This window comes from Schistocerca serialis, chromosome 12 (assembly GCF_023864345.2).
Source record: "Schistocerca serialis cubense isolate TAMUIC-IGC-003099 chromosome 12, iqSchSeri2.2, whole genome shotgun sequence".
NCBI lineage: Eukaryota > Metazoa > Arthropoda > Insecta > Orthoptera > Acrididae > Schistocerca > Schistocerca serialis.
In genome coordinates, this window is record NC_064649.1 from 139,087,848 (window position 1) to 139,104,476 (window position 16,629).

Sequence of the window (16,629 nt, forward strand, 5' to 3'; positions counted from 1 at the left end):
ACTCAAAGAAGAGGTTCAAATCATAGAAAGTGAGAGTGTCAGTCCTGTTGTACCTAAGTCGGCATTTTGACTATTGTATTAAATTCGGATGCAATTTCTGTGTTTCATCGTCAATAAGAAGGTCCAAGGGATACAGTAAACCTGAAGTGAAGCATCCGAATCTAAAACTGGACTCACAGGAGAGGTTCAAATCATAGAAAGTTAGAGTGTCAGTCCTCTTGTACTTAAGTCGGCATTGTGACTTTTGTATTAAATTCGGATGCAATTTCTGTGTTTCATCGTCAATAAGAAGATCCAAGGGATACAGTAAACCTGAAGTGAAGTATCGGAATCTAAAACTGGACTCTCAGGAGGGGTTCAAATCATAGAAAGTTAGAGTGTCAGTCCTCTTGTACTTTAGTCGGCATTGTGCCTTTTGTATTAAATTCGGATGCAATTTCTGTGTTTCATCGTCAATAAGAAGGTCCAAGGTATACTGTAAACCTGAAGTGAAGCATCGGAATCTAAAACTGGCCTCACAGGAGAGGTTCAAATCATAGAAAGTTAGAGTGTCAGTCCTCTTGTACATTAGTTGACATTGTGCCATTTGTATTAACCTCGGATGCAAATTCTGTGTTTCATCGTCAATAAGAAGGTCCAAATGATACAGTAAACCTGAAGTGAAGCATCGGAATCTAAAACTGGACTCACAGGAGAGGTTCAAATCATAGAAAGTTAGAGTGTCAGTCCTCTTGTACATAAGTCGGCATTTTGCGTTTTGTATTAAATTCGGATGCAATTTCTGTGTTTTATCGTTAATAGGAAGATCCAAGGGATACAATAAACCTGAAATGGAGCATTGGAATCTAAAAGTGGACTCACAGGATAGGCTCAAATCATAGAAAGTTAGAGTGTCTGTCCTCTTGTACTTAAGTCGGCATTGTGCCTTTTGTATTAAATTCGGATGCAAATTTCTGTGCTTCATCGTCAGTAAGAAGTTTCAAGGTATACAGTGAACCTGAAGTGAAGCATCGGAATCTAAAACTGGACTCACAGATGATGTTTAAATCATACAAAGTTAGAGTGTAAACCTCTTGTACTTAAGTCGGCATTGTGCCTTTGGTATTCAATTCGGATGCAATTTCTGTGTTTCATCGTTAATAAGAAGGTCCAAGGGATACAGTAAACCTGACGTGAAGCATCAGAACCTAAAACTGGACTCACAAGAGAGGTTCAAATCATAGAAAGTTAGAGTGTCAGTCCTCTTGTACTTAAGTCGGCATTGTGCCTTTTGTATTAAATTCGGATGCAATTTCTGTGTTTCATCGTCAATAAGAAGGTCCAAGAGAAACAGTAAACCTGAAGTGAAGCATCGGAATCTAAAACTGGACTCACAGAAGAGGTTCAAATCATAGAAAGTTAGAGTGTCAGTCCTCTTGTACTTATGTCGGCATTGTGCCTTTTGTATTAACCTCGGATGCAATTTCTGTGTTTCATCGTCAATAAGAAGGTCCAAATGATACAGTAAACCTGAAGTGAAGCATCGGAATCTAAAACTGGACTCACAGGTGAGGTTCAAATCATAGAAAGTGAGAGTGTCAGTCCTCTTGTACTTATGTCGGCATTGTGCCTTTTGTATTAACCTCGGATGCAATTTATGTGTTTCATCGTCAATAAGAAGGTCCAAATGATACAGTAAACCTGAAGTGAAGCATCGGAATCTAAAACTGGACTCACAGGTGAGGTTCAAATCATTGAAAGTGAGAGTGTCAGTCCGCTTGTACTCAAGTCGGCATTGTGCCTTTTGTATTAAATTCGGATGCTAATTTCTGTGCTTCATCGTCAATAAGATGGTTCAAGTTTTACAGTTAACCTGATGTGAGGCATCGGAATCTAAAAGTGGACTCACAGGACAGATTGAAATCATAGAAAGTTAGAGTGTCAGTCCTCTTGTACTTATGTCGGCATTGTGACTTTTGTATTAAATTCGGATGCAATTTCTGTGTTTCATCGTCAATAAGAAGGTCCAAGGCATACAGTAAACCTGAAGTGAAGCATCGGAGTCTATTACGGGACTCGCAGGAGAGGTTCAAATCATAGAATGTGAGAGTGTCAGTCATCTTGTACTTATGTCGGCATTGTGCCTTTTGTATTAAATTCGGATGCAATTTCTGTGTTTCATCGTCAATAAGAAGGTCCAAGGTATACTGTAAACCTGAAGTGAAGCATCGGAATCTAAAACTGGACTCACAGGAGAGGTTCAAATCATAGAAAGTTAGAGTGTCAGTCCTCTTGTACTTAAGTTGACATTGTGCCATTTGTATTAACCTCGGATGCAAATTCTGTGTTTCATCGTCAATAAGAAGGTCCAAATGATACAGTAAACCTGAAGTGAAGCATCGGGATCTAAAACTGGACTCACAGGAGAGGTTCAAATCATAGAAAGTTAGAGTGTCAGTCCTCTTGTACTTAAGTTGGCATTTTGCCTTTTGTATTAAATTCGGATGCAATTTCTGTGTTTTATCGTTAATAGGAAGATCCAAGGGATACAATAAACCTGAAGTGGAGCATCGGAATCTAAAAGTGGACTCACAGGATAGATTCAAATAATAGAAAGTTAGAGTGTCTGTCCTCTTGTACTTAAGTCGGCATTGTGCCTTTTGTATTAAATTCGGATGCAAATTTCTGTGCTTTATCGTCAATAAGATGGTTCAAGGTATACAGTAAACCTGAAGGGAGGCATCGGAATCTAAAAGTGGACTCACAGATGATGTTCAAATCATACTAAGTTAGAGTGTCAACCCTCTTGTACTTAAGTCGCCATTGTGCCTTTGGTATTCAATTCGGATGCAATTTCTGTGTTTCATCGTTAATATGAAGGTCCAAGGGATACAGTAAACCTGACGTGAAGCATCGGAATCTAAAACTGGACTCACAACAGAGGTTCAAATCATTGAAAGTTGGAGTGTCAGTCCTCTTGTACTTAAGTCGGCATTGTGCCTTTTGTATTAAATTCGGATGCAATTTCTGTGTTTTATCGTTAATAGGAAGATCCAAGGGATACAATAAACCTGAAGTGAAGCATCGGAGTCTAAAAGTGGACTCACAGGATAGGTTCAAATCATAGAAAGTTAGAGTGTCTGTCCTCTTGTACTTAAGTCGGCATTGTGCCTTTTGTATTAAATTCGGATGCAAATTTCTGTGCTTCATCGTCAATACGATGGTTCAAGGTTTACAGTAAACCTGAAATGAGGCATCGGAATCTAAAAGTGGACTCACAGGAGAGGTTGAAATCATAGAACGTTAGAGTGTCAGTCCTCTTGTACTTAAGTCGGCATTGTGACTTTTGTATTAAATTCGGATGCAATTTCTGTGTTTCATCGTCAATAAGAAGGTCCAAGGCATACAGTAAACCTGAAGTGAAGCATCGGAATTCATAACTGGACTCACAGGAGAGGTTCTAATCAAAGAAAGTCAGAGTGTCAGTCCTCTCGTACTTAAGTCGGCATTGTGACTTTTGTATTAAATTCGGATGCAATTTCTGTGTTTCATCGTCAATAAGAAGGTCCAAGAGATACAATAAACCTGAAGTGAAGCATCGGAATTCATAACTGGACTCACAGAAGAGGTTCAAATCATAGAAAGTGAGAGTGTCAGTCCTCTTGTACTTAAGTCGGCATTTTGACTATTGTATTAAATTGGGATGCAATTTCTGTGTTTCATCGTCAATAAGAAGGTCCAAGGGATACAGTAAACCTGAAGTGAAGCATCGGAATCTGAAACTGGACTCACAGGAGAGGTTCAAATCATAGAAAGTTAGAGTGTCAGTCCTCTTGTAATTAAGTCGGCATTTTGAGTATTGTAGTAAATTCGGATGCAATTTCTGTGTTTCATCGTCAATAAGAAGGTCCAAGGGGTGCAGTAAACCTGAAGTGAAGCATCGGAATCTAAAACTGGACTCACAGGAGAGGTTCAAATCATAGAAAGTTAGAGTGTCAGTCCTCATGTACTTAAGTCGGCATTGTGACTTTTGTATTAAATTCGGATGCAATTTCTGTGTTTCATCGTCAATAAGAAGATCCAAGGCATACAGTAAACCTGAAGTGAAGCATCGGAATCTAAAACTGGACTCACAAGAGAGGTTCAAATCATAAAAAGTGAGAGTGTCAGTCCTCTTGTACTTAAGCCTGCATTTTGGCTTTTGTATTAAATTCGGATGCTATTTCTGTATTTCATCGTTAATACGAAGGTCTAAGAGATACAATAAACCCTAAGTGAAGCATCGGAATTCATAACTGGACTCACAGGAGAGGTTCAAATCATATAAAATTAGAGTGTGAGTCCTCTTGTACTTAAGTCGGCATTGTGCCTTTTGTATTAAATTCGGATGCAATTTCTGTGTTTCATCGTCAAAAAGAAGGTCCAAGGGACACAGTAAACCTGATGTGAAGCATCGGAATCTAACACTGGACTCACAGGAGGGGCTCAAATCATAGAAAATTAGAGTGTGAGTCCTCTTGTACGTAAGTCGGCATTGTGCCTTTTGTATTAAATTCTAATGCAATTTCTATCTTTCATCGTTAATAAGACGGTCCAAGGGATACAGTAAACCTGAAGTGAAACATCGGAATCTAAAACGGGACTCACAGGAGAGGTTCAAATCATAGATAGTTAGAGTGTCAGTCCTCTTATACTTAAGTCGGCATTGTGACTTTTGTATTAAACTCGGATGCAATTTCTGTGTTTCATCGTCAATAAGAAGGTCCAAGGGATACAGTAAACCTGAAGTGAAGCATCGGAATGTAAAAGTGGACTCACAGGAGAGGTTCAAATCACAGAAAGTTAAGGTTCAGTCCTCTTGTACTTAAGTCGGCATTGTGCCTTTTGTATTAAATTCGGATGCAATTTCTGTCTTTCATCGTCAATACGAAGGTCCTAGGGATACAGTAAACCTGAAGTGAAGCATCGGAATCGAAAACTGGACTCCCAGGAGAGATCCAAATCATAGAAAGTGAGAGTGTCAGTCCTCTTGTACTTAAGTCGGCATTGTGACTTTTGTATTAAATTCGGATGCAATTTCTGTGTTTCATCGTCAATAAGAAGGTCCAAGGGATAGAGTAAACCTGAAATGAAGCAACGGAATCGAAAACTGGACTCACAGGAGAGTTTCAAATCATAGAAATTTTGAGTGTCAGTCCTCTTGTACTTAAGTCGGCATTGTGACTTTTGTATTACATTCGGATGCAATTTCTGTGTTTCATCGTCAATAAGAAGGTCCAAGGGATACAGTAAACCTGAAGTGAAGCATCGGAAAATAAAACTGGACTCACGGGAGAGGTTCAAATCATAGAAAGATAAAGTGTCAGTCCGCTTGTACTTAAGTCGGCATTGTGCCTTTTGTATTAAATTTGGATGCAATTTCTGTGTTTCATCGTTAATAAGAAGGACCAGCGGATACAGTAAACCTGAAGTGAAGCATCGTAATCTAAAAGCGGACTCACAGGAGAGGTTCATATCATGGAAAGTTAGAGTGTCAGTCCTCTTGTACTTAAGGCGGCATTGTGCCTTTTGTATTACATTCGGATGCAATTTCAGTGTTTCATCGTTAATAAGAAGGTCCAAGGTACACTGTAAACCTGAAGTGAAGCATCGGAATCTAAAACTGGACTCACAGGAGAGGTTCAAATCATAGAAAGTTAGAGTGTCAGTCCTCTTGTACTTAAGTTGACATTGTGCCATTTGTATTAACCTCGGATGCAAATTCTGTGTTTCATCGTCAATAAGAAGGTCCAAATGATACAGTAAACCTGAAGTGAAGCATCGGAATCTAAAACTGGACTCACAGGAGAGGTTCAAATCATAGAAAGTTAGAGTGTCAGTCCTCTTGTACTTAAGTCGGCATTTTGCCTTTTGTATTAAATTCGGATGCAATTTCTGTGTTTTATCGTTAATAGGAAGATCCAGGGGATACAATAAACCTGAAGTGGAGCATCGGAATCTAAAACTGAACTCACAGGATAGATTCAAATCATAGAAAGTTAGAGTGTCTGTCCTCTTGTACTTAAGTCGGCATTGTGCCTTTTGTATTAAATTCGGATGCAAATTTCTGTGCTTCATCGTCAATAAGATGGTTCAAGGTATACAGTAAACCTGAAGGGAGGCATCGGAATCTAAAAGTGGACTCACAGATGATGTTCAAATCATACTAAGTTAGAGTGTCAACCCTCTTGTACTTAAGTCGCCATTGTGCCTTTGGTATTCAATTCGGATGCAATTTCTGTGTTTCATCGTTAATATGAAGGTCCAAGGGATACAGTAAACCTGACGTGAAGCATCGGAATCTAAAACTGGACTCACAAGAGAGGTTCAAATCATTGAAAGTTAGAGTGTCAGTCCTCTTGTACTTAAGTCGGCATTGTGCCTTTTGTATTAAATTCGGATGCAATTTCTGTGTTTTATCGTTAATAGGAAGATCCAAGGGATACAATAAACCTGAAGTGAAGCATCGGAGTCTAAAAGTGGACTCACAGGGTAGGTTCAAATCATAGAAAGTTAGAGTGTTTGTCCTCTTGTACTTAAGTCGGCATTGTGCCTTTTGTATTAAATTCGGATGCAAATTTCTGTGCTTCATCGTCAAAAAGATGGTTCAAGGTTTACAGTATACCTGAAGTGAGGCATCGGAAACTAAATGTGGACTCACAGGAGAGGTTGAAATCATAGAAAGTTAGAGTGTCAGTCCTCTTGTACTTAAGTCGGAATTGTGACATTTGTATTAAATTCGGATGCAATTTCTGTGTTTCATCGTCAATAAGAAGGTCCAAGGCATACAGTAAACCTGAAGTGAAGCATCGGAATTCATAACTGGACTCACAGGAGAGGTACAAATCATAGAAAGTGAGAGTGTCAGTCCTCTTGTACATAAGTCGGCATTGTGACTTTTGTATTAAATTCGGATGCAATTTCTGTGTTTCATCGTTAATAAGAAGGTCCAAGAGATACAATAAACCTGAAGTGAAGCATCGGAATTCATAACTGGACTCACAGGAGAGGATCAAATCATAGAAAGTGAGAGTGTCAGTCCTCTTGTACTTAAGTCGGCATTTTGACTATTGTATTAAATTGGGATGCAATTTCTGTGTTTCATCGTCAATAAGAAGGTCCAAGGGATACAGTAAACCTGAAGTGAAGCATCGGAATCTGAAACTGGACTCACAGGAGAGGTTCAAATCATAGAAAGTTAGAGTGTCAGTCCTCTTGTAATTAAGTCGGCATTTTGAGTATTGTAGTAAATTCAGATGCAATTTCTGTGTTTCATCGTCAATAAGAAGGTCCAAGGGATACAGTAAACCTGAAGTGAAGCATCGGAATCTAAAACTGGACTCACAGGAGAGGTTCAAATCATAGAAAGTTAGAGTGTCAGTCCTCATGTACTTAAGTCGGCATTGTGACTTTTGTATTAAATTCGGATGCAATTTCTGTGTTTCATCGTCAATAAGAAGATCCAAGGCATACAGTAAACCTGAAGTGAAGCATCGGAATCTAAAACTGGACTCACAAGAGAGGTTCAAATCATAGAAAGTGAGAGTGTCAGTCCTCTTGTACTTAAGCCGGCACTGTGACTTTTGTATTAAATTCGGATGCAATTTCTGTGTTTTATCGTTAATACGAAGGTCCAAGAGATACAATAAACCCTAAGTGAAGCATCGGAATTCATAACTGGACTCACAGGAGAGGTTCAAATCATATAAAATTAGAGTGTGAGTCCTCTTGTACTTAAGTCGGCATTGTGCCTTTTGTACTAAATTCGGATGCAATTTCTGTGTTTTATCGTTAATAGGAAGATCCAAGGGATACAATAAACCTGAAGTGGAGCATCGGAATCTAAAAGTGAACTCACAGGATAGATTCAAATCATAGAAAGTTAGAGTGTCTGTCCTCCTGTACTTAAGTCGGCATTGTGCCTTTTGTATTAAATTCGGATGCAAATTTCTGTGCTTCGTCATCAATAAGATGGTTCAAGGTATACAGTAAACCTGAAGTGAGGCATCGGAATCTAAAAGTGGACTCACAGATGATGTTCAAATCTTACTAAGTTAGAGTGTCAACCCTCTTGTACTTAAGTCGCCATAGTGCCTTTGGTATTCAATTCGGATGCAATTTCTGTGTTTCATCGTTAATATGAAGGTCCAAGGGATACAGTAAACCTGACGTGAAGCATCGGAATCTAAAACTGGACTCACAAGAGAGGTTCAAATCATTGAAAGTTAGAGTGTCAGTCCTCTTGTACTTAAGTCGGCATTGTGCCTTTTGTATTAAATTCGGATGCAATTTCTGTGTTTTATCGTTAATAGGAAGATCCAAGGGATACAATAAACCTGAAGTGAAGCATCGGAGTCTAAAAGTGGACTCACAGGGTAGGTTCAAATCATAGAAAGTTAGAGTGTCTGTCCTCTTGTACTTAAGTCGGCATTGTGCCTTTTGTATTAAATTCGGATGCAAATTTCTGTGCTTCATCGTCAAAAAGATGGTTCAAGGTTTACAGTATACCTGAAGTGAGGCATCGGAATCTAAAAGTGGACTCACAGGAGAGGTTGAAATCATAGAAAGTTAGAGTGTCAGTCCTCTTGTACTTAAGTCGGCATTGTGACTTTTGTATTAAATTCGGATGCAATTTCTGTGTTTCATCGTCAATAAGAAGGTCCAAGGCATACAGTAAACCTGAAGTGAAGCATCGGAATTCATAACTGGACTCACAGGAGAGGTTCAAATCATAGAAAGTGATAGTGTCAGTCCTCTTGTACATAAGTCGGCATTGTGACTTTTGTATTAAATTCGGATGCAATTTCTGTGTTTCATCGTTAATAAGAAGGTCCAAGAGATACAATAAACCTGAAGTGAAGCATCGGAATTCATAACTGGACTCACAGGAGAGGTTCAAATCATAGAAAGTGAGAGTGTCAGTCCTCTTGTACTTAAGTCGGCATTTTGACTATTGTATTAAATTGGGATGCAATTTCTGTGTTTCATCGTCAATAAGAAGGTCCAAGGGATACAGTAAACCTGAAGTGAAGCATCGGAATCTGAAACTGGACTCACAGGAGAGGTTCAAATCATAGAAAGTTAGAGTGTCAGTCCTCTTGTAATTAAGTCGGCATTTTGAGTATTGTAGTAAATTCGGATGCAATTTCTGTGTTTCATCGTCAATAAGAAGGTCCAAGGGATACAGTAAACCTGAAGTGAAGCATCGGAATCTAAAACTGGACTCACAGGAGAGGTTCAAATCATAGAAAGTTAGAGTGTCAGTCCTCATGTACTTAAGTCGGCATTGTGACTTTTGTATTAAATTCGGATGCAATTTCTGTGTTTCATCGTCAATAAGAAGATCAAAGGCATACAGTAAACCTGAAGTGAAGCATCGGAATCTAAAACTGGACTCACAAGAGAGGTTCAAATCATAGAAAGTGAGAGTGTCAGTCCTCTTGTACTTAAGCCGGCATTGTGACTTTTGTATTAAATTCGGATGCAATTTCTGTGTTTTATCGTTAATACGAAGGTCCAAGAGATACAATAAACCCTAAGTGAAGCATCGGAATTCATAACTGGACTCACAGGACAGGTTCAAATCATATAAAATTAGAGTGTGAGTCCTCTTGTACTTAAGTCGGCATTGTGCCTTTTGTACTAAATTCGGATGCAATTTCTGTGTTTCATCGTCAATAAGAAGGTCCAAGGGACACAGTAAACCTGATGTGAAGCATCGGAATCTAACACTGGACTCACAGGAGAGGCTCAAATCATAGAAAATTAGAGTGTGAGTCCTCTTGTACTTAAGTCGGCATTGTGCCTTTTGTATTAAATTCGGATGCAATTTCTGTGTTTCATCGTCAACAAGAAGGTCCAAGGGATACAGTAAACCTGAAGTGAAGCATCGGAATCTAACACTGGACTCACAGGAGAGGCTCAAATCATAGAAAATTAGAGTGTCAGTCCTCTTGTACTTAAGTCGGCATTGTGCCTTTTGTATTAAATTCTAATGCAATTTCTGTGTTTCATCGTTAATAAGACGGTCCAAGGGATACAGTAAACCTGAAGTGAAACATCGGAATCTAAAACGGGACTCACAGGAGAGGTTCAAATCATAGATAGTTAGAGTGTCAGTCCTCTTATACTTAAGTCGGCATTGTGACTTTTGTATTAAACTCGGATGCAATTTCTGTGTTTCATCGTCAATAAGAAGGTCCAAGGGATACAGCAAACCTGAAGTGAAGCATCGGAAAGTAAAAGTGGACTCACAGGAGAAGTTCAAATCATAGAAAGTTAAGGTTCAGTCCTCTTGTACTTAAGTCGGCATTGTGCCTTTTGTATTAAATTCGGATGCAATTTCTGTGTTTCATCGTCAATACGAAGGTCCAAGGGATACAGTAAACCTGAAGTGAAGCATCGGAATCGAAAACTGGACTCCCAGGAGAGATCCAAATCATAGAAAGTGAGAGTGTCAGTCCTCTTGACCTTAAGTCGGCATTGTGACTTTTGTATTAAATTCGGATGCAACTTCTGTGTTTCATCGTCAATAAGAAGGTCCAAGGGATAGAGTAAACCTGAAATGAAGCAACGGAATCGAAAACTGGACTCACAGGAGAGTTTCAAATCATAGAAATTTTGAGTGTCAGTCCTCTTGTACTTAAGTCGGCATTGTGACTTTTGTATTACATTCGGATGCAATTTCTGTGTTTCATCGTCAATAAGAAGGTCCAAGGGATACAGTAAACCTGAAGTGAAGCATCGGAAAATAAAACTGGACTCACAGGAAAGGTTCAAATCATAGAATGATAGAGTGTCAGTCCGCTTGTACTTAAGTCGGCATTGTGCCTTTTGTATTAAATTCGGATGCAATTTCTGTGTTTCATCGTTAATAAGAAGTACCAGCGGATACAGTAAACCTGAAGTGAAGCATCGGAATCTAAAAGCGGACTCACAGGAGAGGTTCATATCATAGAAAGTTAGAGTGTCAGTCCTCTTGTACTTAAGGCGGCATTGTGCTTTTGTATTACATTCGAATGCAATTTCTGTGTTTCATCGTTAATAAGAAGGTCCAAGGGATACAGTAAACCTGACGTGAAGCATCGGAATCCAAAACTGGTCTCACAAGAGGGGTTCAAATCATAGATATTTAGAGTGGCAGTCCTCTTGTACTTAATTCGGCATTGTGAATTTTGTATTAAATTCGGATGCAATTTCTATGCTTCGTCGTCAATAAGACGGTCCAAGGTGATACAGTAAACCTGAAGTGAAGCATCGGAATGTAAAACTGGAATCACAGGAGAGGTTCAAATCATAGAAAGTTAGAGTGTCAGTCCTCTTGTTCTTAAGTCGGCATTGTGACTTTTGTATTACATTAGGATGCAATTTCTATGTTTCATAGTCAATAACAAGGTCCAAGGGATACAGTAAACCTGAAGTGAGGCATCGGAATCTAAAATTGGACTCACAGGAGAGGTTCAAATCATAGAAAGATAGACATTCAGTCCTGTTGTACTTAAGTCGACATTGTGCCTTTTGTATTAAATTCGGATGCAATTTCGGTGCTTCATCGTCAATAAGATGGTCCAAGGCATTACTGAATCATAGAAAGTTAGAGTGTCAATCGTCTTGTACTTAGGTCGGCATTGTGACTTTTGTATTAAATTCCGATGCAATTTCTATGTTTCATCGTCAATAAGAGGGTCCAAGGGATACAGTAAATCTGAAGTGAAGCATCAGAGTCTAAAACTGGACTCACAGAAGGGGATGAAGTCACAGAAATGTAGAGTGTCAGAGTCCTCTTGTACTTGCCGGCCGAAGTGGCTGTGCGGTTAAAGGCGCTGCAGTCTGGAACCGCAAGACCCGTACGGTCGTAGGTTCGAATCCTGCCTCGGGCATGGATGTTTGTGATGTCCTTAGGTTAATTAGGTTTAACTAGTTCTAAGTTCTAGGGGACTAATGACCTAAGCAGTTGAGTCCCATAGTGCTCAGAGCCATTTTTGAACCTCTTGTACTTAGGTCGGCATTGTGCCTTTTGTATTAAATTCAGATGCAATTTCTGTGTTTCATCGTCAAGAAGAAGGTCAAAGGGATACAGTAAACCTGAAGAGAAGATCGAAATCAGAAACTAGACTCACAAGAGAGGATCAAATCATAGAGAGTTAGAGTGTCAGTCCTCTTGTACTTTAGTCGGCATTGTGCCTTTTGTATTAAATTCGGATGCAATTTCTGTGTTTCATCGTTAATAAGAAGGACCAGCGGATACAGTAAACCTGAAGTGAAGCATCGGAATCTAAAAGCGGACTCACAGGAGAGGTTCATATCATAGAAAGTTAGAATGTCAGTCCTCTTGTACTTAAGGCGGCATTGTGCCTTTTGTATTACATTCGGATGCAATTTCTGTGTTTCATCGTTAATAAGAAGGTCCAAGGTATACTGTAAACCTGAAGTGAAGCATCGGAATCTAAAACTGGACTCACAGGAGAGGTTCAAATCATAGAAAGTTAGAGTGTCAGTCCTCTTGTACTTAAGTTGACATTGTGCCATTTGTATTAACCTCGGATGCAAATTCTGTGTTTCATCGTCAATAAGAAGGTCCAAATGATACAGTAAACCTTAAGTGAAGCATCGGAATCTAAAACTGGACTCACAGGAGAGGTTCAAATCATAGAAAGTTAGAGTGTCAGTCCTCTTGTACTTAAGTCGGAATTTTGCCTTTTGTATTAAATTCGGAAGCAATTTCTGTGTTTTATCGTTAATAGGAAGATCCAAGGGATACAATAAACCTGAAGTGGAGCATCGGAATCTAAAAGTGAACTCACAGGATAGATTCAAATCATAGAAAATTAGAGTGTCTGTCCTCTTGTACTTAAGTCGGCATTGTGCCTTTTGTATTAAATTCGGATGCAAATTTCTGTGCTTCATCGTCAATAAGTTGGTTCAAGGTATACGGTAAACCTGAAGGGAGGCATCGGAATCTAAAAATTGACTCACAGATGATGTTGAAATCATACTAAGTTAGAGTGTCAACCCTCTTGTACTTAAGTCGCCATTGTGCCTTTGGTATTCAATTCATATGCAATTTCTGTGTTTCATCGTTAATATGAAGGTCCAAGGGATACAGTAAACCTGACGTGAAGCATCGGAATCTAAAACTGGACTCACAAGAGAGGTTCAAATCATTGAAAGTTAGAGTGTCAGTCCTCTTGTACTTAAGTCGGCATTGTGCCTTTTGTATTACATTCGGATGCAATTTCTGTGTTTCATCGTTAATAAGAAGGTCCAAGGGATACAGTAAACCTGAAGAGAAGCATCGGAATCTAAAACTGGACACACAGGAGAGGTTCATATCATAGAATGTTAGAGTGTCGGTCCTCTTGTACATAAGTCGGCATTGTGCCTTTTGTATTAAAATCGGATGCAAATTTCTGTGCTTCGTCGACTATAAGATGGTCCAAGGTTTACAGTAAACCAGAAGTGAAGCATCGGAATCTAAAAGTGGACTCACAGGAGAGATTAAAATCATACAAAATTAGAGTGTCAGTAGTTTGTACTTAGGTCGGCATTGTGCCTTTTGTATTAAATTTGGAAGCAATTTCTGTGTTTCATCGTTAATAAAAAGGTCCAAGGGATACAGTAAACCTGACGTGAAGCATCGGAATCTAAAACTGGACTCACAAGAGAGGTTCAAATCATAGAAAGTTAGAGTGTCAGTCCTCTTGTACTTAAGTCGGCATTGTGCCGTTTGTATGAAATTCGGTTGCAATTTCTGTGTTTCATCGTTAATAAGAAGTCCCAAGGGATACAGTAAACCTGAAGTGAAGCATTGGAATCTAAAACTGGACTCACGGGAGAGGTTCAAATCATAGAAAGTTAGAGTGTCAGTCCTTTTGTACTTAAGACGGCATTGTGCATTTTGTATTAAATTCGGATGCAAAATCTGTGTTTCATCGTCAATAAGAAGGTCCAAGGCATACAGTAAACCTGAAGTGAAGCGTCGGAATCTAAAACTGGACTCACAGGAGAGGTTCAAATCATAGATAGTTAGAGTGTCAGTCCTCTTGTACTTAAGTCGGCATTGGGCCTTTTGTATTAACTTCGGATGCAATTTCTGTGTTTCATCGTCAATAAGAAGGTCCAAGGTATACAGTAAACCTGAAGTGATGCATCGGAATCTAAAACTGGATTCACAGGAGAGGTTCAAATCTTAGAAAGTTAGAGTGTCAGTCCTCTTGTACTTAAGTCTGTATTGTGCCTTTTGTATTAAATTTGGATGCAAATTTCTGTGCTTCATAGTCAATAAGATGGTCCAAGGTATACAGTAAACCTGCAGTGAGGCATCGGAATCTAAAACTGGAATCACAGGGGAGGTTCAAATCATAGAATGTTAGATTGTGAGTCCTCTTGTACTTAAGTCGGCATTGTGCCTCTTGTATTAAGTTCGGATGCAATTTCTGTGTTTCATTGTTAATAAGAAGGTCCAAGGGATACAGTAAACCTGAAGTGAAGCATCGGAATCTAAAACTGGACTCACAAGATAGGTTCAAATCATAGAAAGTTAGAGTGTCAGTCCTCTTGTACTTAAGTCGGCATTGTGCCGTTTGTATTACATTCGGATGCAATTTCTGTGTTTCATCGTTAATAAGAAGGTCCAAGGGATACAGTAAACCCGAAGTGAAACCTTGGAATCTAAAACTGGACTCACAGGAGAGGTTCAAATCATAGAAAGTTAGAGTGTCAGTCCTTTTGTATTTAAGTCGGCATTGTGCCTTTTGTATTAAATTCGGATGCAATTTCTGTGTTTCATCGTCAATGAGAAGGTCCAAGGGATACAGTAAACCTAAAGTGAAGCATTGGATTCTAAAACAGACCTCGCAGGAGAGGTTCAAATCATAGGAAGATAGAGTGTCAGTCCTCTTGTACTTAAGTCGGCATTGTGCATTTTGTATTAAATTCGAATACAATTTCTGTGTTTCATCGTTAATAAGAAGGTCCAAGGGATACAGTAAACCTGAGGTGAAGCATCGGAATCTAAAACTGGACTCACAGGAGAGGATCAAATCATAGAAAGTTAGAGTGTCAGTCCTCTTGTACTTAATCGGCTTTGTGCCTTTTGTATTAAATTCTGATGCAATTTTTGAGCTTCATCGTAAATAAGATGGTCCAAGGTATACAGTAAACCTGAAGTGAAGCATCGGAATCTAAAACTGGACTCACTGGAGAGGTTCAAATCGTAGAAAGTTAGAGTGTCAATCCTCTTGTACTTCAGTCGCCATTGTGCATTTTGTATTAAATTCGGATGCAATTTCTATGCTTCATCGTCAATGAGACGGTCCAAGGTATACAGGAAACCTGAAGTGAAGCATCGGAATCTAAAACTGGAATCACGGGAGAGGTTCAAATCATAGAAAGTTAGGGTGTCAGTCCTCTTGTACTTAAGTCAGCATTGCGCCTTTTGTATTACATTCGGATGCAATTTCTGTGGTTCATCGTTAATAAGAAGGTCAAGGTGATACAGTAAACCTGAAGTGAAGCATCGGAATGTAAAACTGGAATCACAGGAGAGGTTCAAACCATAGAAAGTTAGAGTGTCAGTCCTCTTGTTCTTAAGTCGGCATTGTGACTTTTGTATTACATTAGGATGCAATTTCTATGTTTCATAGTCAATAACAAGGTCCAAGGGATACAGTAAACCTGAAGTGAGGCATCGGAATATAAAATTTCACTCACAGGAGAGGTTCAAATCATAGAAAGATAGACATTCAGTCCTGTTGTACTTAAGTCGACATTGTGCCTTTTGTATTAAATTCGGATGCAATTTCGGTGCTTCATCGTCAATAAGATGGTCCAAGGCTTTACTGAATCATAGAAAGTTAGAGTGTCAATCCTCTTGTACTTAGGTCGGCATTGTGCCTTTTGTATTAAATTCCGATGCAATTGCTATGTTTCATCGTCAATAAGAGGGTCCAAGGGATACAGTAAATCTGAAGTGAAGCATCGGAGTCTAAAACTGGACTCACAGAAGGGGATGAAGTCACAGAAATGTAGAGTGTCAGAGTCCTCTTGTACTTGCCGACCGAAGTGGCCGTGCGGTTAAAGGCGCTGCAGTCTGGAACCGCAAGACCCGTACGGTCGCAGGTTCGAATCCTGCCTCGGGCATGGATGTTTGTGATGTCCTTAGGTTAGTTAGGTTTAACTAGTTCTAAGTTCTAGGGGACTAATGACCTAAGCAGTTGAGTCCCATAGTGCTCAGAGCCATTTTTGAATCTCTTGTACTTAGGTCGGCATTGTGCCTTTTGTATTAAATTCAGATGCAATTTCTGTGTTTCATCGTCAATAAGAAGGTCAAAGGGATACAGTAAACCTGAAGAGAAGATCGGAATCAGAAACTAGACTCACAAGAGAGGATCATATCATAGAGAGTTAGAGTGTCAGTCCTCTTGTACTTTAGTCGGCATTGTGCCTTTTGTATTAAATCGGATGCAATTTCTGTGTTTCATCGTCAATAAGAAGGTCCAAGGGATACAGTAAACCTGATGTGAAGCATCGGAATCTAAAACTGGACTCACAGGAGAGGTTCAAATCATAGAAAGTTAGAGTGTCAGTCCTCTTGTACTTAAGTCGGCATTG